Source organism: Rattus norvegicus, chromosome 20, assembly GCF_036323735.1.
Source record: "Rattus norvegicus strain BN/NHsdMcwi chromosome 20, GRCr8, whole genome shotgun sequence".
Classification (NCBI taxonomy): Eukaryota; Metazoa; Chordata; class Mammalia; order Rodentia; family Muridae; genus Rattus; species Rattus norvegicus.
The window spans coordinates 10,358,193-10,383,627 of record NC_086038.1 but is presented as its reverse complement, the minus strand read 5'-3'; the positions used below and the strand labels follow the sequence as shown (position 1 = coordinate 10,383,627).

The 25,435-nt window shown below is 51.3% G+C and overlaps 1 protein-coding gene across 1 annotated transcript in view; it reads right to left on the bottom strand.

Moving 5' to 3' along the window:
- The window catches only part of Agpat3 (1-acylglycerol-3-phosphate O-acyltransferase 3), an 84,377-nt gene that overhangs the window by 31,399 nt on the left and 27,543 nt on the right, over positions 1–25,435 (bottom strand). The window lies entirely within an intron of this gene.

The following is a 25,435-nucleotide window of genomic DNA, read 5'->3' as shown; positions in this document are numbered from 1 at the left end:
TTGAGTGTGGTGGTGTTCGCCTTTAGTTCAGCACTGGGAAGGCAGAGGCAGGTGGGTCTCTGTGAGGTCAAAGCCAGCCTGGTCTATGTGGTGAGTTCCAGAACAGCCAGGGCTATGTAGAGAGACACCCTCTCCCCCCGTCTTGAAAAGGGAAGTGAATAAGTGAGGCTCATAGCTTAAGGCACCGTCTGTGGAGAAGAGGCTGGGACAACATCACTTAACACATTTTTTTTCTCTGTGGTGCTGGGGAAGGAATCCAGGACCTTGGAAGATTCTGAGCAAAGGCACCGCCTCTGACCTCTGCCCCCAGCCTGACACTCTCCAAGGTAAGGACCTCAGCAGACCCTCCAAGTGCAGCTCTAAGCTACGGTGGCCGCAGACACCTGGCATGGCGGGCCAGACCTCACGTGTCCAGGAATAGCAACTGATACCAACTTCTGCCTCTAGGTACAACTGCTCTTTCTACTTAAGCCCACGCTTCCCCAGCAAGACCCCGTGTGCGTGGCAGTGACACCCACCCCCACCCCCAGACAGAAATTTCTGAGAACCAGCGTTCCCGGGGAGGGGGGGAAGATGTATGAGGCGCACTAATGACTCACAAGGCAGCCGGGTATATCAGAGCTGTCTCGTTCTTTCTTATATTTCTGTGACTGTAGAGAGATGGAATCTTACAGGTCCAGAACTAAATTATTCTGGGCTATCTTCAGCCCTCTTAAGAGATATTTATAGCCCACCTCTGGGTTTGACGTGACATTTTTATGATTGAGGCAAATCCTTTTGGAATGTGCGGAGTCCCCTAATTCCCACCAATCGTGGGCTAAGAATAACATGAGAAGCCTATATCAGAGGCTTCCCCACTTTGCTGTACCAATCTCCCTGATGTTTCCACCAAGGTATTTTAATACTACCTTAATATATGACTTTCTCGTTCCATTATTATAAAAATTTCATATAGCTCTTACTACACTGGGATATAGTATTTAGGGGTACCCTAAATCTGTATTCCTGGGCCTTGGTCACTCTTATTTGGCTCCGGAATAAACACTTATTCCTTTGAGCTAAAAGTTGTGCCGCTCCTGGACAGATCTGAGCACCTGAATGTGGGGCCTGAGGATGCTCCACTGTCACTGGAGGAGTAACATGGATCAGAACCAGGTTCCAGCACAAGCCCTGCAGGGCTGTCCAGGTGGCCTCCTCAGTGGCATTGATGAGCTCTTTCTGGGACTGAGCGCTCTCTAGGCTGGGTGGATGGCCTGGTGGCTTATTCTGAATTCCTTGTTAGATTGTTTAGGACAAAGTCAAGGGAACAGAGAAAGCATTTTTCTATTAGCGTTTCCCTGTAAAGGCTCTGTCTGGCTGAGGAGCCTTACAGGGAAATGAACATCTAATTCTCCCCACTTTATCTTTGCTCCTTTCCCTTTGGGTCAGGCCCTTCTCCTGTCTGAAGATCAGAGATACCAGCTTGCTACTTTGTTTCTCTAAGGAGCTCACTCTGTGTTGTTTGTGTGAGGGTGATTATTTGCCTGTGGTTACTTTATTTACAGCAAACCCCAATCTTCCCCTAAAGTTCTTAAAAGTAACTGGCGAGATCTGCAGTCACTTCATTTTACTTTTCTCCTCTTGTTTGTTTATTTGTTTCATAACAGGGTCTCACTATGTAGCCGACAGTCCTGGAACTCACTATGTAAACCAGGTTAGCCTCAAACTCACAGAGATCTGCCTGCCTCTGCCTCCCCAGTGCTGGGAATAAAGGTGTCACCACACCCAGCTCATTTTACATTTTAAAAACTGTGCAAAACTTATTATTCTTAGCATGCGTAATATATGACACGTGTGAAGATTTTAGGATGGCTTTGTTGTTGTTTGAGACAGGGTTTCTCTGTGTAGCTTTGGTGGTCTCAGAACTTGCTCTGTGGACCAGGCTGGCCTCGGACTCACAGAGATCTGCCTGCCGCTGCCTCCTGAGTGCTGGGATTAAAGACTTGTGCCATCACTGCCAAGCCTTAGGATGGGTTTTGACAGCTATTAGCCCTTGTACAAGAAGAGTGTGTTCACAAGCCTCCTCTTAGACAAACATAGATAAGATACAAGTTAAAAAAAAAAAAACTAAAGAAAAAAAGTCATCTAAAACTTGCTGACCTGTTACTCCCCCCCACTCCATGCCATACTGGGTTTTTCTAGACAGGGTTTCTGTTGAGCTCTGACTGTCTCGAATGCTGGCATTAAAGGTGTGTGCCACCATTGCTCGGCTTCCAGCAGCATCTTAAGGTTAAGCACACAGAGCTTAGACTTGGCTCCTCTTTCACAGTGGACTTGGAAATGCTCTAACCTACCTCGCCATCTCACTCCCAGGCTTCCTAGAGTGTTAGTCTGCTCGCAGTGACATTTATAGGAAGTCTGACTTATGGAACAAGGATTTTTAAAAATTTTTATCTATTTATTTACTGACACAGTCACTTAAAACTCTTGGTTAGCTTTGATCCAAATGTCTATATGTTCTCCCATTGGCCAAAGATTTCTCTTGTTAGAAAGCTACCTCTTGACAGTGGGAAAGTCTACAAGGAATTATTGGGGCTGGGAGATGGCTCAGTGGATAAAAATACTTACCATGCAAACCTAAACGCCTGAGTTTGAGCCCCACAACTTACATAAAAAGCACATACGCCATCTTCGGACGTACACCGTGAGATGGGTGGGGGAGACAAGAAAACCAGCCAGAAGCTCACAGACTGGGTAGCTTGGTATACACCACACAGTGACAACAAGAAGAGACCCTGCGGCAACAACGCGTATGTTCTCTGACCGCCACACGAAAGCATGGCGTATGGGTGACTTTACTCCTGTATGCGAAATAAGTAAATGTTTTTAAAAAGAATTTTCAACAACTCAAAGGCTGTGTAGTTAGTTTTATGTCGACTTGACATAAGCTAGAGTCATCAGAGAGGAGGGAGCACTGATTGAGAAAATGCCTTCCTAAGATTAAACTTCAGGCAAGCCATAGAGGATTTTCATCACTAGTGAGTGATGAGGAGGACCCAGGTCATGGTGGGTGGGGCCATCCCTAGGCTGGTGGTCCTGGGTTCTATAAGAAAGCAAGCTGAGGGGAATTAGAGGAAGTATTGAAAGAGTTGAAGGAGCTTGCAACCCCATATGAACAACAATGCCAACCAACCAGAGCTTCCAGGGACTAAACCACTACCGAAAGTCTATACACGGACTGACCCAGGGCTCCAACTGCATATGTAGCAGAGAATAGCCTTGTTGCGGCACCAGTGGAAGGGGAAGCCCTTGGCCCTGCCAAGGTTGGACCCCCAGTGCAGGGGAATATGGGGGGCAGTAAGGGGGACATATAGGGGGAATACCTGTATGGGGGAGGGGAGGGGAGGGAATGGGATGGGGGGGCTTATGGACAGGAAACTGAGAAAGGGAATAACATTTGAAATGTAAGTAAAGAAATATATCTAATAAAAATTTTAAAAAAGAAAAGAAAGAAAGAAAGAAAGAAAGAAAGAAAGAAAGAAAGAAAGAAAAAAGAAAGAAAGCAAGCTAGCTAGCTGAGCAAGCCAGGGGGAGCAAGCCAGTAGGTAGCATCCCTCCATGGCCTCTGCGTCAGCCCCTGCTCTGACTCTGGACGTGTAAGTCAAATAAAACCTTTCCTTTCCAACTTGCTTTTCATCATGGTGTTTCATCACAGCAATGGCAAGTCTAAGCAGGGCCAGGCGTTCCTGCTAAGTTGCACAATTGTGAAACTAACCTCCCTGGAGAAAGCTTTAGGTCTATTTGTAAGATTCGACTGCTTACACAAAACTCTCATTGCATCTGTGATCTGGGTTGATGGTTAAATACATTCTGCATTAACTGTCAAAAGCGACAGATACCTTTATCCTCAGCCTGCGAAACACAGGTGACGCTCGTGTCCACCCCTCCAGAAAATTGTTGTCTGCTTATAAAGTAAGTGTTGGGAGTCCTTTAAAGCGCTAAGGATTGTTTGAACCATCGTATATCACCATAAGGGACTTTTGGACATAATAATACAACGTCAGAGTTGGTCACAGAGTTCCCACAGTCAGTCCCTGGGAGAACCTGGGAAAGGTAGAAAACATTGAGGCTGATTCCATCAGCTGGGGAAAAAGACACAGCAGCAGGACTCCCTTCAGTCTGGACTAAAGAGCTGTGTGGGTGAGGCTCGTGGTGCCATTGCGGCTCACGGGGCCTGTGTGCTAATGGTGTCTGTGGAGCAAAGCCAGGAAGTGAACTCCTAGATTCATATCTCACCTCGAGGTTGCGCCAGCTGCTTCTGAGCCCATCCATACAGACATCATACGACTCGGGAACTACACCAAACACAGAGGTTCAGTCCTGAGTGAACACTGCCATTAACTCTCACGTTCATAGTCCATATGTGCTTCCATATTTAGACTCTTTGAATGTTTTGGCAGTGGTAAAATGGTAAAGGCATTTATCACAAAAGACTGATGACCTGAGTTCAAACCTTGAGGCCCACACAAAGAGAGAGCCTCTGACCTCCACATACATTCCATGCCACATACATACATACACACAAGCATGCACACACGTGCGCACATACACACACTCATATTTTTTAGTTCTCTGAGATACTCAACTTTTTCGTGGCACATTCCTGAGCTATAGAAACCACACTGATCCAAGTGTCGGTAAAACTGAGGAAGCACCCGTGTCCTCACCACCGCTGTGTGCTCCCGACTGCTTACCCAGACCTCCCATGTCACCAAGCTGTCAGGTTCAAGATTCAGGGATTTTCATCAGTATGAAAAGAATCTTCTCATCATTCGGTACAATTGAGAGTTTAAACCGAGCTTTTCAATCTCCCTAAAGGAATTTCACTCTGGGATACCCCCACTTGAAATTCCAAATCTCAGAAGCCAAGAAAAACTATTGAGGAAAAAGCAAAGAATGTTAATCAGGTCTGACCAACTGGATTACTAAGTTTCTACTGATATTAAAAACTGTTAAGAGTCAACAAATTAAAAAGCCCAAAAAGTCCCGTGACACTTGGACTTCTAACTACATTAAAAAGCATGAGCTCCAAAGATCTGGGCTGACGGTTATCTAAATTACAATGTATAAACCAATCTGTCTCTCATCTGAAGAGAACAGACCAACTGCCCCTGTCAGGACCACCGGGTGGCTTTGAGGGTAAATGAAGTGAGTGTCTGGGCAGGCTCCTGTCAGGAGGCAGCAGGACCCAACTCCAACACACGAAGTCTCAAAAATCCCTTAAGCCAACTGCAAGGTTATCCAGGGTCCTGTCAGCAAACAATGGTGCCATTCTCCTAACGGGCAACACAATGGCCACGTTAAATTCACATGGTCAATCCCTGTGGTCAAACCATGTGGTCAGACCATGTGATCCCATGAAAAGGTCAGAACAGGGGCTTGCTGAAGCTTGAGGTCAGGAAGCTGTGTGCTCCACCCCTTTCTGAAGATGGCCAATCACCTCCCTACAGGGATCTGACCAACCGCTTCATCAAATCACTAGCTCACGGTTCTACCCCCTGCTGTGCGAGCAAGCCAAGCAAAGCTCCTTTCTCAGTCTGTGTGTGAAGCTTCAGCTACACACACACACACACACACACACACTCTTACATGCATACACACACACTCTCTCTCTAACTCTCTCCCTCTCTCTCTCTCTCTCCCTCTCACACATATACATACACATACACACACATATTCTCTCTCTCACACACACTCTCTCTATATAAACAATACTTATACATACATATACACTCGCATACTCTCACACACATACACACATATATACACACATACATAACACACACACACTCTCTCTCACACGCATGCTCACACACACACTCTCTCTCACACACTCTCTCTCTCTCTCTCTCTCTCTCTCTCTCTCTCTCTCTCTCTCGTACACATACAAAGGTCTGATTCCAGAAGCAGCCCCAAGTGCCACACTCTGTCCAGTCACTATCACCGCAGTTAAGGCTTCGCCATGGTTTGTACGCTCAAAGAAATGGCTATGGCTACTTTGACTCAGGAACCAGGCAACGTCAGTCGTCCAGCTCTGACACCCTCCAGGCGACATCACTCTGATGCCCACACAGGCTTCTGAGGGTGCTACATTCAAAACGGGATCACATCCCAATAGGGGGGTCCACGGAGTCAACTGACAGGTCTCACACTGTACAGGCAAGCCAATAAATGCCTTTCTCCACTTTAGTTGCTTCTCGGAGAGATATTTCTTCTGTGAAATGGGCAACAGCTTAAGTCCACGCAGCGAACACTATATGAGCTTGAACTATTTTATTACCGTGTGGGGGAGGCGCCTGGGTGGGGTTCTTAACTCTGATGTTTTTCATCAAACTAAGCCACACGGATTTCCTGGTTCAAGAGCTGACTGGAGATGCTATGAGGGCGTAAAGGGGACCTTCAAGAGATAGTGGATATGCAGTCAGGGGTCGGGGTCCCATCTCTCCTATCACTGGGACGTCTTGCGGGGCATCTTATACAGACATCTGAAGCAAGGGTCGCAGAAAAGACACTGGAGATGGTGCCAGGCCTGGAGACTCTAGGATGTGACTTAATGGTGAGCTCTAGCACGGCAGGACAGACACCATGCCCTCCACACCCTCAGCTGACTCCGCTAGAGCTGCAGACTGTATGAGCTGCCCGTGTCACTCAGTGCTAACTGGGTGCCCCGTGAGATGCTGCTGTGAACCAGGGTCCTCACTACCTGCTACCTGGCCAGGTCCGAGACAACACCCCGAGCCCTCTAACAAAGATGACACGATGGCGTTCTGTCCCCTCACTCAGCACTCCCCGGACACAACCCTGGTTTGGATTCCACCATGTCATGTGATGGTAACACCCAAAAGCGGGCATGCTGACCCCCTCAGAGGGCTGCCCAGCGGCCAGTCTTTGTCTCCACAGAGCCACAGCAGCAGCACGTCCCCACCTGACTGAGGAACACTGGAGAGCTGAGGCTCAGCAGTGACATGATATGGTCATGGTGTTCTTGAGCAGGGCAGAGTCCAGCTCCTGGACTGAGCCTTTGTGATGAGCACTACCCCATCTCTGTTCCGTTCACAGATCCCATCTAAGCTGGCTCACCCAGCAGGAGAAGGCAGTGAAGGACAAAGGCAGGAAAGAGGTGAAGGCCGCAGGAGATTGTGGAGAAAAAACACTGATAAACTTTGGCAATCAAGCCTCCCAGCTTGGAAGGATCCAGCACCTGTGCCCCTGGGGACATGGGACATCACTGAACAACCTCCAACACGAATTAGGAACTGGGAGATCAGATGAGCTCCTGTCACTTGGGCCCTTCCCAGCTCTCACGGCCTCAGGGTGTAAGCCAAGGGATAGAGCAGAAGTAGCCACCCCGAGCCCTGCCGTAGCTCCTGCACCCACAGTGCTCACACATGCCCTGCCCACTCAGAACCGCCCACGTCTACAGTGTCAGCACCATTACTGCCCAACACTGCCTACACCCACACGACCCGAACCTGCACTCTCCCAGCCTGCAGCCCCACCACACACCCGCATCATCATACCACCATCCCCAAACCCACACGGCCTGCACCAGGCCTCCCTCACCAGTAGAAGTAATAGGCCAGGGCCACAGCCAGTAGAGCGACGCAGACCCCAGAGAAGAGGCAGGTTGAGGAGCTGGCCAACATGGCTTCCCTGTCTCTCGAGCTTCTTAGAGGTGAGGAGGAGGAGGAGCCTGGCTGTGCCAAGGCCTCTGGCAGACTGGGGAGCAGGCTCAAGGAGGGAAGATGTGACTGGTCTGTATTGCCCACGTCAGGTAGGCACTGAGACTACTAGGAAAAGACTGTCCCGAGAACTTCCTGACTACCTACTGACAGAAGACGAGCTGAAGCAGGTCACAGGGCAGTCTGCTGTCTGGGGACCGCTGAAGGCTCTGATGTGGGACATTCGCTAATCCAATAAGCAGCTTTTCTAGGAGCTATTATGACGTGACTCAGGTCACTAGGCCCTGACCATCGACAACCAGGACTGGGACCAAAGAGAATCATAGGGTCCTTGCCTAGTGGCCAGAGACTCCAGGCCCGAACAGAAGGCTGACCAAGCCCAAGTCCCCAGGTCCATGCCTCAGACACTGTCCCTTGGGTTCCCGAGTCGGATGCAGTGTAAGTGAGTCACTCCACAGCCTGGGCACATTGTCTGGAAGCCTTAGATGCTTTAAGGCCCAGTACTCTGTGGCTTTGAGATCCTGAGGGAAGGCGTGTGAACACTGAGGCAAAAGATGCTGAACTAGTGAGGCAAAGCAGCCCTGGGCCTGAGCACCACTCAGGGATCCAGGCTCACACAGACGAACCTCAGGAGCTCCACCCATGTGGAGAGAGTGGACTCCGCTTGGCCAGGGCTCCCACCAGTGTCTCATGTTTCAGGGACCCAGAGCCCCATTGCTGACGACAGGAAAGACACCGCACACCACAGGCCTTCCCTCTTCGGGCATTCTTCTGCCTGGCCACTGTGTCTGGCCTGTTTTGGCCTTGTGAACAGGGCACCTGTTGCTAAGACATCAGCACCAGCTCTGAGCTCTGAGCTCCATGAAGCTGTGGCCAGAGCCTCCAGCACGGACTGGGAAACCACATTCAGCTTTCTCTGGGCCACCCTGGTGAAGAAACTTGTGACGGGCAGCATGCCTTCCCAGCACAAGCCTTTGGGTGGCTCGGTCCTGCTGACATTTTAATGCCTGCACAGCCAGAGACCAGCACCACCGCACTAAGAGTTCCTGCGGCTCTTGTTGCCCTTAGGGAATGCTAGGTAACAGACATTTGTTGATTTATAAGAGCAATCAGCCACCTGGATGTTCAATGCTGGGTACCTTCCCCCCCTTTCTTGCAGCCCTCATAATTTTATTTATAGAATTGGAGTTGATATATGAAGAAAAAAAAAGAGTATTTGAAAATTAAGGAATTCCTTCTCCTTGCCTCAGGAACTTCTTTCCCAAGAGCAGTGTTGAGGAACCCCTCCATAGTGAGACAGGCACACTGTCATGAAGGAATGGCTCACCTGAGCCTGGCCATGGGGGTGGGGGAGGGAGAGGCAGGGGGAGCTGGGATTTTCCATCTGGCAGTGGCATGTGTGTAACTCTCACACCTTCTCCAGACAGTTTAAACAGCCTCAGGAGGGGCGCTTGAGCACCAGATCAAGGCAGATGTGACAGGCTGCGTGTGCAGCGCCGTCCTCACACTGAGTGTGGCATCACTCGTGGAGCAGGGAGGCCCAGCTCATGGGGAACCAGGACTGCTCTAAGATGGCTACGAGGGGTGATCTTCAAGGTAGTTCATAAGATTCCCAGAGTGCAACAGGGGCTCCTAGAACCAGCCTCGCCCCAGGGGCAGGGTGCAGAAGGATACTCCCATGTGCACGCTATCGTGCACGAGATCGCCAAAGCAGGGGAAGGGTCAGCAACAAGGGCCAGGCCTGCAATGAGAGCCTTGACTAAGCTCAAAGAGCACAAAGAGCTCCCATACAGAGTGGCCCCCGAGCGGCCAGCTTAGGGCAGAGTCTACGTTTTTAACTGAAGCCTCACCGTTCTGTCCAATGGGCCTCTTGGCTCTCAAAGGATGACTGATGGTCACCTATAGATACCCACTGGGAGGAGCACGAGACAACAGGGCCCACAGCTGAGCTCACTGTCCCCTGGGTTTGGGGAAGGAGCACTCTTGTCTTAAAGGGACACAGTGGTAGCACAGACAGTTTGTGAGCCAAGCATTTACTCCAAAGGACACTGTCAGAGGAGTCCCTGGGGGCAGCACCCAGGTAACTAACCCATGGCCTGCTAAGGACCAGCCCATTTTCCTTAAGGTAGAAGTTAGACGCTGCTTATATCAAGACTTCAGCAAGGTTTGGATGAAGCCCTTGATTCCACTGGTGATGCTTCCTTGCAGCACACTTCTACTTCAGGTTCCCCAGAACCTGAAGAGACAGACCCCCTTAAACATAAGCCTGGTTATGCTGGGACTCAGCATGCGGGCCATGCTGTCCTCCAACTCACAGAGCTCTGCCTGCCTCTGTGCTGGGATTAAAATATGTGCCCCACCATGCCCAGCAAGACCAAAGCTTTTTCAATTGGGCAGGACCAGTGGCAGGCAGGGTAAGGCACTTACCAACCAGAGCTCAATTCCCAGAACCTGCTCGGAGGAGAGAACTGACTTCTGAGAGCCATCCTGTGACTTCCACGTTTGCACCGTGGCTACAATAATTAAATACACGTTACAAGCAAACACATACATGGAGTAAGCTAGTCTCCTCTCCAGTGTCCCCTTCGCTGCCTGTACAGATGTAACTTGCTAAGCTGCTGTTGGTAGTTATGTGCCGCTCTGGGAACTTGCTGGGATTCTATGACACCGCACCCCCAGTCCTCTGTCTCACGGTGGGGAACTCCTGTGTGTGACCAAGGCTCGGCTGCGTATTCCTGCGTGTCCATCTCTTCTGGTGGCGAGCCAGCACACAGCCTCATCTACTCTCAGCTCCCTGACCTGTGCCCCGTGGTGCAGCCAAAATGGCGTTTAAACATTCATGGGTGGGTGACAGCCGTCTCCACAGGCAGTGTCAGCACCCAGCTGCCTCCACTGCAGGCCTGTGGTACCCCAGAGGTCCTCAGCCACGCAGGGCGCTCCTTGTGTGGGCTCTCCTGCTCACCTTCTGGTGCTGGCCCCGCCCTTCTCTCTATTCAGGGCTGAACTGTAATGGCACTGGGAAGGCAGTAAAAGAACAGCACCCAACATGTGCTGGGCACGACAAAGGCCAAAGCGGCCAGCGGCTGCTCCGACACCACCCCTGTGTGGAGGAAATGGGCCCAGACTCAAAAGAACACATGGGAAAGTAAAAAAGCAGACAAAGCAAAAACAAACAAACAAACAAAACAAAAACAAAAACAAAAACAAAAAAAAACAAACCTCTGCATCAAACTGAGAGGCTTCTGCAGAGCAAAGGACACAGGGACAGTATGAGGAGGTGGCTGCAGACTCCGTGAGGCCTGCCAATCAAATGATCACGGTCAGCGGCCATGATGGTTAATACTGTCAATTTGGTAGGATCTGGAACCACCAAAAAGACAAGCCTATAGGCATGTCGGGGAGAGGCTACACAGGTAAGTTAGGGCTGGGAGATGGGTCTGTGGGTAAAGCACTTGTTTTATGGGGACCGGAGTTTAAATGCAAAGAACCCGCATGAGACCTGATGTGGTAGCTTGAGGCTGTAATCCCAGGGTCCCCTCTGGGAGATGGGAGGTGGAGACAGGAGACTCCCAGAGGTGTGGCAGTTGGCCTGGAGTATACAGCAGTGAACAGACACTCTAGCCCCAAACCAGGAGGAAAGAGAAAGCTGATAGCTGGTTACCTGGGACACAGAAGCTCTCTCTCTCTCTCTCTCTCTCTCTCTCCCTCCCTCCCTCCCTCCCTCTCTCTCTCTCTCTCTCTCTCTCTCTCTCACACACACACACACACACACACACACACACACACACACACACACAGAGACAGACACACAGACAGACATGGGTGGGAGGAGGGAGGAGGAGTATTTAAAAAGATTAGGTTAGCCTCTGGGCATGCCCTTTAGGGGTTATATAAACTAGGTTAATTAAGATAGAAAGACTGGTCCAAAATGTGGGTGGACTAAGTAAACAGGAACTGGTGAGCTGAGCACCAGCCTTTATCGCTCGCTCCCTCTCTGCTCCTGACCCGGGATGCGCAGTGACCAGCACCTCCTCACACTCCCACACCTCCTCATCCCTGCCTTCCAACCACGATCCCGTGGAAACCTTCGCTTCCTTCAGCTGCCTTGCTCAAGTGTGTCATCGCAGCCACAGGACAAGTCACTAATGCAGAGACCAGTGTCCAACACAGGCTCAGGTCGAGATGGAGCCAAGGACAACAAAAAATGGTGTAGACATACTGGGAACAGTAGTCAGTGACACAGTGCAAACAAAGCGTACGGTAGCCATCACTGGAGAAGGTGTGGAAAGAGGAGAGAGACCCTTGCACATCAGCGAAGCCATTGTGGTACGACAGCATGGAAGTTAAGAAATTAGAACTATCTTATCTCCTAACTGTCCACCCGTGGATGAACGGGCAGCAAAATTAGCACATACACACAGTGGAATATTATACAGCCATAAAAATCAGTCAATAAACTAAGAAATAAATAAAGCAAGTCTTAGCCTCAGTGTGGATAGAAACAGAGAGCATTGTGCTAAGACAAGCAGGCCCAGAAGACATCCTTCACACTCATAGGTGGAATCTAAGCCCGTCCCACAGACACAGGGTAGAACTGCTGGGGCCAGCGGCCATGGTTCACAGCCTCCAGAGGGACTGGAGAAATGGTGGGGCTGTGTGGTGCTGTGGCAACCACAGTGACTGGCAGCACTATCCTGGTGCCTCTGTCCCAGACGGCGGTTCTAGCCTCCCAGCTCTTCTCCATCCCAGAAGTGTCTCCAGCACAGGACTCTCAGGGCTGGCCCCGGCACCCTCATGACTCAGGGGCATGTGAGAAGAGGACATGTCGTGGTCTCAGACACCCTGCTCTCCTGCTGTTCTAAGTCTGAAGAAAGTGCCCTGGCTGAACCACAGCCTAAGTCCAGGACCAATGACGAGGTCTCCACACCAGGCTCTGAGGGCTGGGGAAGCACACTGTCCATGTAGCCAGGCGCTGTCCCCTGCTACTTTGCTTACTAGGTTAAGGAGCCCAGGTCACCACTTCATCAGCTTACCCAGTTTGTTGCAAGTCAGAAGGCCAGGGAGACCTGGGGAGCTCTCCAGGAGGAAGCTGCCTGGTTCTCACCGGCCCCGCCCATGCTTCTAAGGTTCTCACCACACCCATCCCTCCAGCTCTGCGAAGGAGCAGGAGTTACTGCTCGCTAGTGCTGACTAGAGGACCCTCTGGACATCACATGACCGTAGAGTGGAGGGTTCTGTGTCCCACTCTCAGCCTGGCTCTGTAGGGACGCCTCTAGGAGGTGACTTCTGTTCAGCTCCAGAACCAGTCTACCCTGCACATCTTTACATAAGCAAGCACATGCAGAAGAAGCAAAGCAGCATCCTACCCGTGCGTAGCCAGCCCAGTGCTGTAGATGGTGACGGTAGAGAATCCAGGAACAAGGCAGCCGGGGAACTCAGGGACCCAGCTGGTAAAGTGCCCTTCCAACAACATGGGGACTCACGGGTAATGAAGTTACTATGCAGACCAAACAAAGAGTAAACAGGCCAGGCGTGAGCCCAGGAGTCTGGGGCCCCGTCTCCAGGGTGCTGCACATATTTGGAAACTTTCTCCCCAGGTGCTGTCTGGGCGGCTCGTGATCGCCCCAAGACATTTTTAAAGGCAGGCACAAAGGAGAGGGAAGACACCCCAGACTATCTGTGAAGGGTGGGCTCTGCACTAAGAGCATGGACCGGCCTGGCCCCTGCATCTGGCACTGGGAACACTGGGAACAGCACGAGGGATAGATACAGACAGCTGAGCGAGCTTGTGGAGGTCATCTCAGGGTAGTATGGAAGAGACCCAGCAGGAAAGGCAAGGGCTGGAGGGCGGCTCTGTACAAGAGATGTGAGCAGAATCCCAGTTCATCTCCAGCTTCCCTCCTTCCCTGACTGTGGTGTGTGTGGCTGACAGACAAAAACTTGCTCCTCCTAGAACATCTGACACCATGACTGTGCTACCAGCTTGAAACCTCAAGGAGAAGCAGTTCCTTCAGACAAAATAACTCTGACACTTGAGATAACCCAAAGGAAGCAGCCTGCTTTGCTCTGTGCTTCCTGCACAACCTAATCTACAGCGGCATTTCTGCCATCTGCAAGTTGTGTGCCTTGCCATGGGAGCACCACAGCCTATGTAACAGGGAGCACCTTGCCGTGGGAGCACCACAGCCTATGTAACAGGGAGCACCTTGCCATGGGAGCATCACAGCCTATATAACAGGGAACACCTTGCCATGGGAGCACCTTGCCGTGGGAGCACCACAGCCCATGTAACAGGGAGCACCTTGCCGTGGGAGCACCACAGCCTATGTAACAGGGAGCACCTTGCCGTGGGAGCACCACAGTCTATGTAACAGGGAGCACCTTGCCATGGGAGCACTACAGTCTAAGTAACAGGGGGCAGGCTCCTGTCCTCCTCAATCACTCAGGAGGACTGTCCACCCTGTCCCTGTGTCTTAGGGGGAGTTTCCTAAATCAAAGCAACAAAGCCAGAGCAAAGCAACATGGCACCCAGGCACAAAACACCCACGTACCTAGGCTTGCACTGCATGCCTCAGCTCTAAACCCTGCCAGGGGCTCTGGGTGAGGCGTCAGCTACCGCCCCAACCCCACACAAGGTGGCCTCTGCACACTGGGGTTTCTCCAGATTCTCACCATCTGCAAATGACACCACCTGTCACCAGCTTGTCCCTGAGGGTATGTTCACTGCACCCCTGAGAGGCACTGCCCACGCTGTCCACATGCCCTGGCAGAGTGGCTGCCATTGCTCTTTCTGCTGGCATAAAGACAGGGCCATGAAGACAGAGGAGCTGGCCCAGGCAGGATCAGCTTGGCACACATTTCCTCAAGGAAGTGTGGCATGTGCTATCTCTAAGGTCATTAGCTGCCTTACCCAATACATAAGAAACCTTGTCTGTCTGTCTGTCTGTCTGTCTGTCTGTCGTCCATATCTAATCCCCATATTCATGACTAGATTCCCACATGCAGGGATTATGGGCAAGTACCAAGACACCTGGCTGAAAGTCATGTTTTTTAACCTTTCAGAAAAAAGCTGGATAGAAAACATAGTAAGAAACTAAACTAACCACAAATAACTCATAACCCTCACATGGGGACCAGCATGGGGGAGCCATACCCAGGCCAGAACAGCACCTGTCCTGCCTCTTACCTGCTGTGCTCACCCTCAAGAGCACCTCAACACCTACTCTGCTACCCTCGCACCAGCAGGACAAAAGGCTTGACGCAGATGTGTCCCCAGCCAGCCAGCACCCATAGCTTAAGCCATGTCTGCCTGCTGATTCTGGCTTCTTGGAGTAGCATGAAGCCAAAACCAGGATGACCCACTTGGTCAAGCAGGGATTAAGTTCACAAATGTATGTTTTTTTAAGATTTATTTATTTATTATATATGAGTACACCGTTGCTGTCTTCAGACACACCAGAAGAGGGCATCGGATCCCATTACAGATGTTGTGAGCCACCATGTAGTTGCTGGGAATTGAACTCAGGACCTCTGGAAGAGCAGTCGGGTGCTCTTAACCACTGAGCCATCTCTCTAGTCCTAAAAATGTATTTATTATAGTGTGATTTCTAAAGGGATCCATCTCTTCGAATGATGGGTTTTTCGAAGGTGCCTTGGACAGACCCAGAAGGGTCCAGGCCAAGGCCTGTCAGACTGCTGGCTTCCAGGAAGCTGGTTGGTACTTGGTGCTCCTGGTGAGATTTCTTAGGTTTCAAATTAAAAAGTTCCAAATGCGAGATGAATGAGATTTTTACATAGGCTGATTTTTATATACATCACTCCTAGGCTGTAAAGGATGGGGGCCCCACATTTCACCATGCCTCAGTGCAAGCTACCTCACACCACTCCACGGTGGGCAGACCAACAATTTATGTGGTACCAGCCAGCAGGGCCAACCAGCCTCGGCCTAGCATGCCTGGCCATCTGTAATACCACAAGAAGCTCCCACGGGTACTCAGGGAACAGGAACCCACAACAGTTCATGCGTGAGCAAGTCTCCTGTAGCACAGAGCGCTGATACTGTGTGCTCAGGAGCCAATGTGGAGAAAGTCTGATAGCCCTATTAAAGTAAGATCAGTGTTATCATCTCTAAATCAGAGTGAGACAGGAAAACCTGGGGCCTTCACCATGCTTGCTCTGTGGTACTGACCCTGGGGTCTTACCAGCTCTGCAGCTGTGGAACCCCAAGGAGGCCCTGGGTGGCCTCTAGCTACAGCCGTGCTCCTCAGTGCCAGCTGACCCCGCACCTGTCCCAGCTGCTGTCTGACCTTGGGCACCGCTCCGAAGGGCTCTGGGATCCTTCCTAGTTCAGACATCCTGTGGCTCAAACCCGAAACGGTGCTTCGAAAGAAGCCCAGTAAGGAAGCTTGAAATCTAGTGTATCTGGTGTGTGTGTGTGTGTATGTGTGTGTGTGTGTGTGTGTGTGTGTGTATGTGTGTGTGTGTGTGTGTGTGTGTGTGTTTTAAGCCAGAAGTGTGCAATGGGCATAGAAACAATTTCCATGAGAATGTTGCTAAGGACCAGCTCAGCAACACAGCTCTGCAGGATAAAGGCGTTTGCCATGTGGCCCTGGTGACCTGAGTTTAATTCCTGGAATCCGCACGGTGGAAAGGGAATGACTCCCAGAAGTGACCTCTGACCTCCCTGCTCACACTCTGACACATTGGCACTCACGCTCTCAGGCACATACATAGGCAGGTAGGACACAGGGCTGGAGGAGGAGAGACAGTAAGTCACCCCGTTTAGGGGATGCCACCCCCACTAGGAAAGTCAGTGTGTACTACAGGGTCCCCAAGGAGCCATGGACATCAGGAATGGAGCCTCAGTATGGAGCTCGGAGTCAGTGAGGGAAGAATCTGAAGCCACAGCAGAAACTATTCACCCCTGCAATCGACCCTCAACCCTCGGGAAAGCAGTGACCCTAAGCTTTATAGTCTGGCTTATTGGGCGTGAACAGAAGGACAGACAGCCCTGACCACTACAGAAGGGAGCAGACTGGGCAGGAAGGGTGACCTTGGCAGAGGCCACCCCGTCGCCACCCCTCCTGTCCAGTTAGACCAACCGTCTTAATGCGATTGGTGCCTCCCTGAAGGGGCCGGGTCACCTACTTCCACAAAGTCACCTACTAAAAATACAGGGCTTATGGGGAAGGGGGAGGGCGGGCGGGCAAGGCGACACTGTCCCAGTACAGCTCCACCAGCCAGAGGCCACCGTTCACAGAGCCAGGGGGTGGGGTGGAAGGATGAACAGATGGTTTGGGTTCTTCAAATTCAGGTCCAGTTACTCTGTAGAGGAAACGCTTGAGAGGAGACGCTTGAATCTGCCACGTTCTCATGAAGAGAAATAGAGATGGGAGCACCAGCTCCCTGTGTCCCCAAGCTGGCCTGGTCTCAAATGAACCGCAGAATAGACACGTCCCTGGCTATGGGCCTCTGCAGGTTGGTCACATTCATTTACAGAGCATGCAGCAGCCATGGGCCCACAGCACTGTGGCCACTGGCACCCCTCTCCCATTTTTTTGGGTAGGCAGTGTGGAGCTAGGGGCTGAGCCTGGGCCTTCTGCTCCTTGCACCTTGTAAAACTCTCTCATCTATTCTCCTGCATGCAGCCTGCAGGCCGGGCTCATGGAACGGAACTGCACCAGCCTGGCTGGTGGCTGTCGCTTTGCTGGGCCTACTCGGCAGAGGGAGGGAAGCCCCCCATCTTCTCTCGGCCACAGCTATCTTGAGCACAGGGGTTCTGATGACCCCTGCTGGGCATCTAGAAGAGCCATTTGGCCTTTCTGCCTATTGCCCACGTCCCTGCTCTGTCCACTGCTAGCCTGGTGCAGCCCTGGGATCTGCTGGCCTCCAGTCAGTCCCACAGCCACGTCTGCTCATGCTACATGCTTGGTAGGACGCAAACTATCCATCACCCCGCAAGCACTCCAAGGTGAACTGCATCCCAAGTAGATAAAGGGTCCGGAGAGTCACGTGTCAATCAGAGCAGTCCCGGGCCTGTCCCCAAGCCCAGAAGTAGTATACATCGACTGTCAGTATTAAGCGCTGTCTCTGGAGCAACAGGTTCTGGCAACTCCCCCACTTTCCCAGGACAGTAGACAGCAGGAACCTTGCTTTGGACCCACGACTCATCTGCTTAAAACCAAGTCTGTACAGCCCCATGCTGTAGTAGGTGATCAGAGTCACTACCCCCTCCCAGCCCCCATGTGGGACACACACACACACACACACACACACACACACACACACACACTGAACTCATGTGTGCTGGATTACAGCTCAGTACTGCAGGCCCAAGGCCCACCCCAGCATGAGAGAGGGAGACTGCCTGCCCTACAGAGGTTAATTATAGAACAGGGCAGTGAGGCTTTCCCACATACCCCTCCCAGTAGCCACTGGATGAACATTCTAGAGTCTGCCAAGACGGCTGTGTAGCCTTAAGAACGCAGGAACACTTCTTTCTTGATCCCTTACACCACGGCTTCATTAATTACCCCCAGCACCCTGTGCTCCTGGGGACTGGGTCACAGCTCTGCCTTCTGAACCGAAGCCAGGCCTTATCACCCCCGCTCCTCAGGGTGCTGCACACCCTGTCCTCACCATTACTTCAGGCATGACAAGCAGCACCACCTGGAACCTGATTGTGAAGATTGTGAAATGGTCGGGCTGTGGATGACCCTGGGCAAAACTGGGAAAACTCCCTCTCCTTCTTCCTCTCCCTCTCCCTCTCTTCCCCGCCCTCTCCCCCCCCCACCTCTCGCTCTTCTTCCCTCCCCTCCCCCTTTCCACATCCCATCCCCATGGCTTGGCTTCCACAGTTCAAAAGAGCAATGCAGAATCCCAGGTGTAAACAATGTATGTTTTAAATTATTTCTCTTATAGCATGCTGAACTCATTATCCTGGTTTCTGGGTGATTGTGTTCGCTGCTGTTTGTCTCTCTGTGCACATAATCTTTAAAGTCAAGTGCACCATGGGTAAGCTAGCATCACGGCCATAGGGTGAGCGCAGGTGTGGCTCAGGTATTCATCGGGATGGAAGCCTGAGGATGAGAAGGGATGGAATCTTTGCAGAGGAGAATCTTCTTAACTTTCCCCTCATACCAATCTAGAGCCTGTGGCCCTGCAGGCAGAGCTAGCACCCTATTAGGCAAAGGATCCACTCACACTCCTAAGACAAGGTGTGAAATGATTCACCTGCAGTTCGGACATCCCTTAGTATCCCCGGCCAAGGAACCCTCCCAACTCCCAACCCGGAATGCAAGAACAGACAGAATCCAAGGGCTCCACTCCATGCAACAGAAGCTCATCTTCTTAGAACAACCCCCCCCCCCAACCCCAACCCCAACCCCAACACATCTCAGAGTCCTCTCTCTCCTAAAGATGTGGGTAACTTTTGCAGTCTAAAAACATACTCTCCTGAAGGACCTGCAGGTCCGAGTTCATTTCAATCTGCAGATAAAGTAGATGCCAGGGCTAAGACCACAGCTCTGATCAGCCACAGTGAATGGACAACCTCCCTCAACCCCATTCCAGGTGATGCTGGTCCAAGAGAAACACTGGCTCATCAAAGACAGCAAGTGACACCTCGATGGCTGTGCTTCTGCAAGCAAGAGACTGATTCGTTATCCAGAGGCTGGTTACCCAAGAAGTCATTGCACAACCGTGGGAACAGATCGGAGAGGAAATCGTGCAAGCAGGCACCAATCCCTCAGGATATCAGCAACACCCAGTACCTGTTCAAACCACAGCAGTGACGCTGTAAGCCTAAATTCAACACTCCCTCGTGAGCAGGGTAAAAACACCAGAGGAAGATGCTAACCCAGGAGTATGTTTCATCCATCCGACATACTCAACATGCCAGCTCAGCTGTGTGAGCATTAGGGAAATGCCAGGAGCTGCCATGCTGCTCGCCACCCACCCTGTGCCTGTCAAACCCAGAGCCTTAGTGTAGCCTCACTGCCTTCCAAGGGCGAAGCAGCGATGCAAGTCTGGAAGCCACCACGCTGGGAGCCAGGCTCTGTCATCTCCTTTACTAGGTGACATCTGTCTGCACAGAAGAGATTAGGCACTCAGGGAAGTCCCACTGCCATGGTGGCAGCAGCAACAACAAGCATTCCAAAGGATGCGCCCAAAGGAGGCCAGCAGGCCAACAGAGACAAGTGTCACTCAGCCAAATTTTCAAGGGACCTGGCTTTAGAAATTGAGCAACAAAGAACCATGGGCCCAGAACCAGAAAGCAGAGTAGACGAGGACCCTCATCTAGCACCAGGGTGGAGGGAGGGGATCTGGAAAGGGCCACCCACCGAAGGACAGACCAAAGACCGGCAGGGACTAGGAGATGCCCCCGTCACTCTCCCTTCGGGTGATGCGGACACACTAACAGTCACCCTTACCTGTGCAGGCAGGTCCCCAGCAGAGCTGTAGGTGCCCGAAGGCAGACTGGGCTGGCTTTTTATCCTCACTGCTGGGAGGAGCAGGACCCAGACCCTGACACCTGATCACACCAGACAGGTTTCTGGACCAGAGGCAAAGCAGGGGTGTGGCCTGGAGTAAGAGCCCAGCCAGACTCCCGCCAACACCCACCAAGTACCCATGTGTGCCCACAAACAGATAATGCCTCTCTCTGCAGTCCAGAGAAGGGCACAGGGTGTCTCACAAGCCTCCCCCACCCAAGCCCATTTTTCCTTGCTTCCTGACCCTTAGCTGTGTCTAGGATCGCCACGGCTCATCAGCACTCACCAGCCCAGCCTCTCAAGCAGGGCAGGCACTAAGTGGGGCTTTAAGGTGAACGAGTGAAAAGGAAAAAGCCAAGTGTGACCAGACCACACATGAACCAGCAAGGGAAGGCAGTAATCCTGAGGCTTGGAGACCACGAGGAAAGACAGAAATAGAAGCAAGCAGGCCTAGGGATGAGTTCCTGCAGCCCAGAGAACAGCTGCCCACTCTCGGTCCTCCCTGTCACAGGGAGCACTCTTAGAAGAGGAGGAGTCTGCTTCTCAAGGTGCAGACACTGGGCTGTGAGGTGAGAAAAAAAGTGGTTTTTGGTCTCAGTCCCCAGTTCCTTGTGGCACTTGACAGTACGGCTCCTTATTACTGAGTCATAGTTTAGAAGTTCTTAATTTGCTCTTTCAGTCATGCCCTGACACGCTGGTGAACCATCCACTATAGCCTTGGGCCGGGGCTGGTGACGGGAGAGGCCCTGTGGCCAGAGGACTGAAAACCTGAAAGAAGAGAAGGTGGGGATTCACCTTGAACGAACTGGCACAGGAGACAACTTCCTGAACAGAAAGCCCACAGTGTAGGCACTAAGACCAACGATTGATAAATGGGACTTCATGGAACCAAGAAGCTTCTGCAAGGTTAAGGACACCATCAGTAGGACAAAATGGCAGCCTGTAGGATGGGAAGATCTTCACCAATGCTACATCTCTTGAGGGCCAATACCCAAAATATCTAAAGCACTCAAGAAACTAGACATCAGCAGACCAAATGATCCAATTAAAAGCTGGGGTGCCAATCGAAACGGAGTTCTCACCAGAGGAATCTCAAATGGCTTAGCAACACTTAAAGAAATGTTCAACATCCTTAGCCATCTGGGAAATACAAATCAAAGCTATTTTGAGATCCCACCTTATTATACCTGTCAGAATGGCTAAGATCAATAAGGCAAGTGATGGGTCACGCTGGCCAGGAGGTGGAGCAAGGGGAACACTCCTCCCTGGCTGGTGGGAGTGCAAATTTGTAGAGCCACGATGAAAATCAATATGGCAGTATTTTTCAGAAACTTGGGAATTGATCGACCTCAAGACCCAGCTATGCCACTCTTGGGTATACCCAAAGGACACGCCATCATACCGCAAGGACATGCCATCATACCGCAAGGACACTTGCTCAACTATGTTCACAGTAGCTTTATTCATAATAGCCAGAAACCGGAAACGACCTAGCTGTCTTCTCAACAGAAGAATGGATAAAGAAAATGTAATTCATTCACACAATGAACTATCATTCAGCTGTAAAAACAAAAAATTACGCAATTAGGCAAATGAATAGAACTAGAAAAAAATTCAGAGTAAGGTAACCCAGACCCAGGAAGACAGGCACGGCAGGTACTCACTTATAAGTGAATATGAGCTGCTAAGTAAAGGATAACCACGCTATAATCCACAGACCCAGAGAGGCTAAGTAACATGAAAGGCTCTGCGGGGTGGGGTGGGGGGGACAGCCGCATAGAGCTCCCTGGGCAGGAGAAATAGATTTTGCAGGCAGACTGGGGATGGGGATAGGACTAGGTGGGATCTGGTGGGGAGGGGTGGAGGGAAAGAGTACTAGAAGAAACAGCTGGAATTGGGGGACATTTGGGAGGACAATCTGGAAACCTAGTGCAGCAGAAACTCCCTGAAATCTACCGAGGCGACCCTAGTGAGGACTCCTAGGATATGGAGCCTAAACCAGTCATCTTCTGTAACCAAGCAAGCCTTCCTGTGTGGGACTGGGACACCAACACAGTAACAAAACCTTCAACCCCTATAAGGCGCGCTGGGGCACTGGTGGCACAGCCCCTAGGAATGGCCAAGCAATGGCTGATCTAATTAGAAGCTCACACCACAAGAGGGAGCCCAGGCGCAATCACTGCCTGAATGACCAGGAACGGGAGGCTGGACAGCTCAGAGGCCTTGGGTAGGACAAAATATGACTGGCAAGGAAAAGGGAAGGAAGAAGGGAAGAAGGGAGAAGGAGGGAGGAGGGAGGGAGAAAGACAGCAAGAGACAAAGAGACAGAGAGAGAAAGAGACAGAGAGAGAGAGAGAGAGAGAGAGAAATTAATGAAATGACCCCTGATCACATTCTGCTACCCTCACAGCTCAGCGCTAGTCCAGTCAGAGAGGCTGCCTCAGCAGCTGATGGGAGAGGATACTGAAACCCAGAAGCCACACATTAGGTGAAAAGAGCCCAGGTCATAGCTCTCCATCCAATCCCTCCCTAGGGAGCTTAGGGAACACCTTGGAAGAAGGGGAGGGGACCTGTGGGAACCAGAGGGGTGGAGGAGCTTGGCCAGCCGAGCTGGCAGCACTCTGAGGTGACAGCTCGTCCATGTTTAGCTCTGAAGACACGCAATGGATGCATGGCGCTTCTTCTGCGTGAACACTGGACAGCAGCCTGACAGTTCAAACCTACTTTCTGATTAGACAGCGGTGCAGCAGTCAATTTGAAACACTCCACATATGTATGATGGTAAGTCATCCGAGCTGACACTTCTACTCTGCCGTCTGCCAGAGGCATCTGTGCTCCGGTCAGCACATTACTGAGAGGAGACACGGAAAGTGCCAGGACCAAGAGAGGAGGACCCTTGGAAAGGTCTGCCTCAGCCAGGAGCAGACAAGACAGCCTACAGATTGGCCCCAGCCTTATGCAGCAAACCAAAACGCCATCGAAGCTGCCGTGTCCAGGACATGGGAAGGTGAGCTACAGCAAATCAATCCATGGGACCATGACAATAAAGGATAAAGGGAGAGGAAGAACAGGATAGCTCTATGAATGCTAGGAAAAGCCACCTGTCACAGGGACCTGTTCTAGACCCATCCGCAGCCATTGCACTAAAGAGGGACAGGAGGGAGGAACTGGTAAGGCTGGACTTGTCTGCAGTCTCAGCATGCAGGAGGCTGAGGCAGGGGGATCACTGGCACTCACCTTAACAGAGATCAGAGGAGAAAAATATAGAGTGTCAGTGATGGGATGGTTTCAGGAAGTCCAAGACATTGTTAAAGCCAGGGTAAGAAACAAAGCTTCCCATGAGGCTTCCCTCGTGGGAGTCCAGAGTGCCACACCCTCTGTGCACATAGCCTTCTCCTCTGGGTTCCACGCTACCTCTGCTGGGGGGGGGTTCTACACAGCAGCTAGCATACCTCATACAGGAAAATTATCTTCCCTCCAGGAAGACAGTGAAGTAGAGAAACACAGTGTGGCCTCACACAGTAGCATCTGCCTTATAGTGTGTAGTGGAGACACACACTCCTCCATGTCCCCTGAGTTCCTGTGAGTTCGCCTCCTGATTCCAGCCCACACTGGGTGATCAGGGGAAAGGCAAAGTCCCCGCCAACGAGGATGACCAGGACACATTGCAGATGTCACCTCCCATAGTTTTACCCAGAGCCCCACTCCATATAAAGCTGACCCTGACTAAAGGTCAGGTGTGCTAGCACTGTAGAGACCATGTTCAGATGTAGCCTCAGCTTCCTATGTGATGAGCAGAACCTAGCAGATGGTAGCCATGAGACAAGACCCACGACACTCAATCAGAGCAACCACGAGGCCAAACGCAGCAGATGGAGGCAGGGGGTGCATCTGGCGTGGCCTGCAGAGGGTTGCAGGAGGAGACCTTGCTGATGGATGCCATCCACACAGGTCAGAGGTACCAGAAAAGTGCACATGTTCAGCCCTTTACCTGTATTCTACACATGGGGCCACCGTGCAGGTAGCAGACAGTCCTCAGTGGAAAGGTGTCCGTGGCCAGACCACTCTCCTCCCGAAGCCACTTGTCACCAGAGAAACTTACAAACAGCACCAGCTGGAGGGACAGGTGCAGAGAGTCAGCTCTATAGAACAGGGAAGGCAAAGTCCACTTCCATGGAGGCAGCTTACTGGGGCAGCCTGCAGGGTTGTGAGGGCTGAGTCTGCCACATTATTTGAACAGATGGCCTCTGGCCCTAGCTGGCCCTCATGGGAAGATGAGCAGGCCAGCTCATCACTGCTCTCTAAACCAGAGGCATGAGTAAAGGGGCCATTCCAGTCAACGGTCTTAAGCCATCCCAGAGCCTACAGGCGTAGGCACGATTGAGAACACACTGTAATAAACACACACTTCAGGATGTTAGTGAACCAAGATGGGCTTTTAGTTGCTGTTTGAGACAGAGCTTCTCTGTGGGTCAGCCCTGGCTGTTCTAGAACTCACTATGAGACCAGGCTGGCCTCGAACTTGGAGAGCCATCTGCCTCTGCCCCCCAAACACCGGAATTAAAGGGGTATGCCACCATTGCCCGCCAAGAAGAGCTTTTTAAAAGGAGGCAGGTCTGTGGGAACTGACGGGATCCAGCTGCAGAGGCTTCACAGAACCGCACTTAGTAACTGTTTGGCTGTCTTTATAAAAATGTATGATTGGGGCTGGGGATTTAGTTCAGTGGTAGAGTGCTTACCTAGGAAGCGCAAGGCCCTGGGTTCGGTCCCCAGCTCCGAAAAAAAGAACCAAAAAAAAAAAAAAATGTGTATGATTGTTTGAAACAAGGTATAGCCTAGCCCAAGCCCAGGCTGTTCTCACACTTGACATGTAACGGAGGAAGACCTTGATCTCCTGACTCTCCTGCCTCTGTCTCCCGAGTGCACTGACTTCAGGCACAGTCATCATGCAGATGTATGCAGTGTTCGGGGGTCAATCCCAAGGCTTCATACGTGCTGGGTAAGCACTCTGCTGACACCATCTGCTTGTATGTTTCTCGGAGCTTTTTATGAGTTCTGGAAGATTAATTACAAACCACTCTGGGTTTGTGGATCCTCCCAGAAGAGTAAGATCCTGGATGGAGTGAGGAATATAGCTTTATTTATTATATTTGGTTCTGGTTCAATGTCTACAAGCATATGCTACTTCTATAATTAAAATTTAAGTGTTGAGAACAGAGTTAA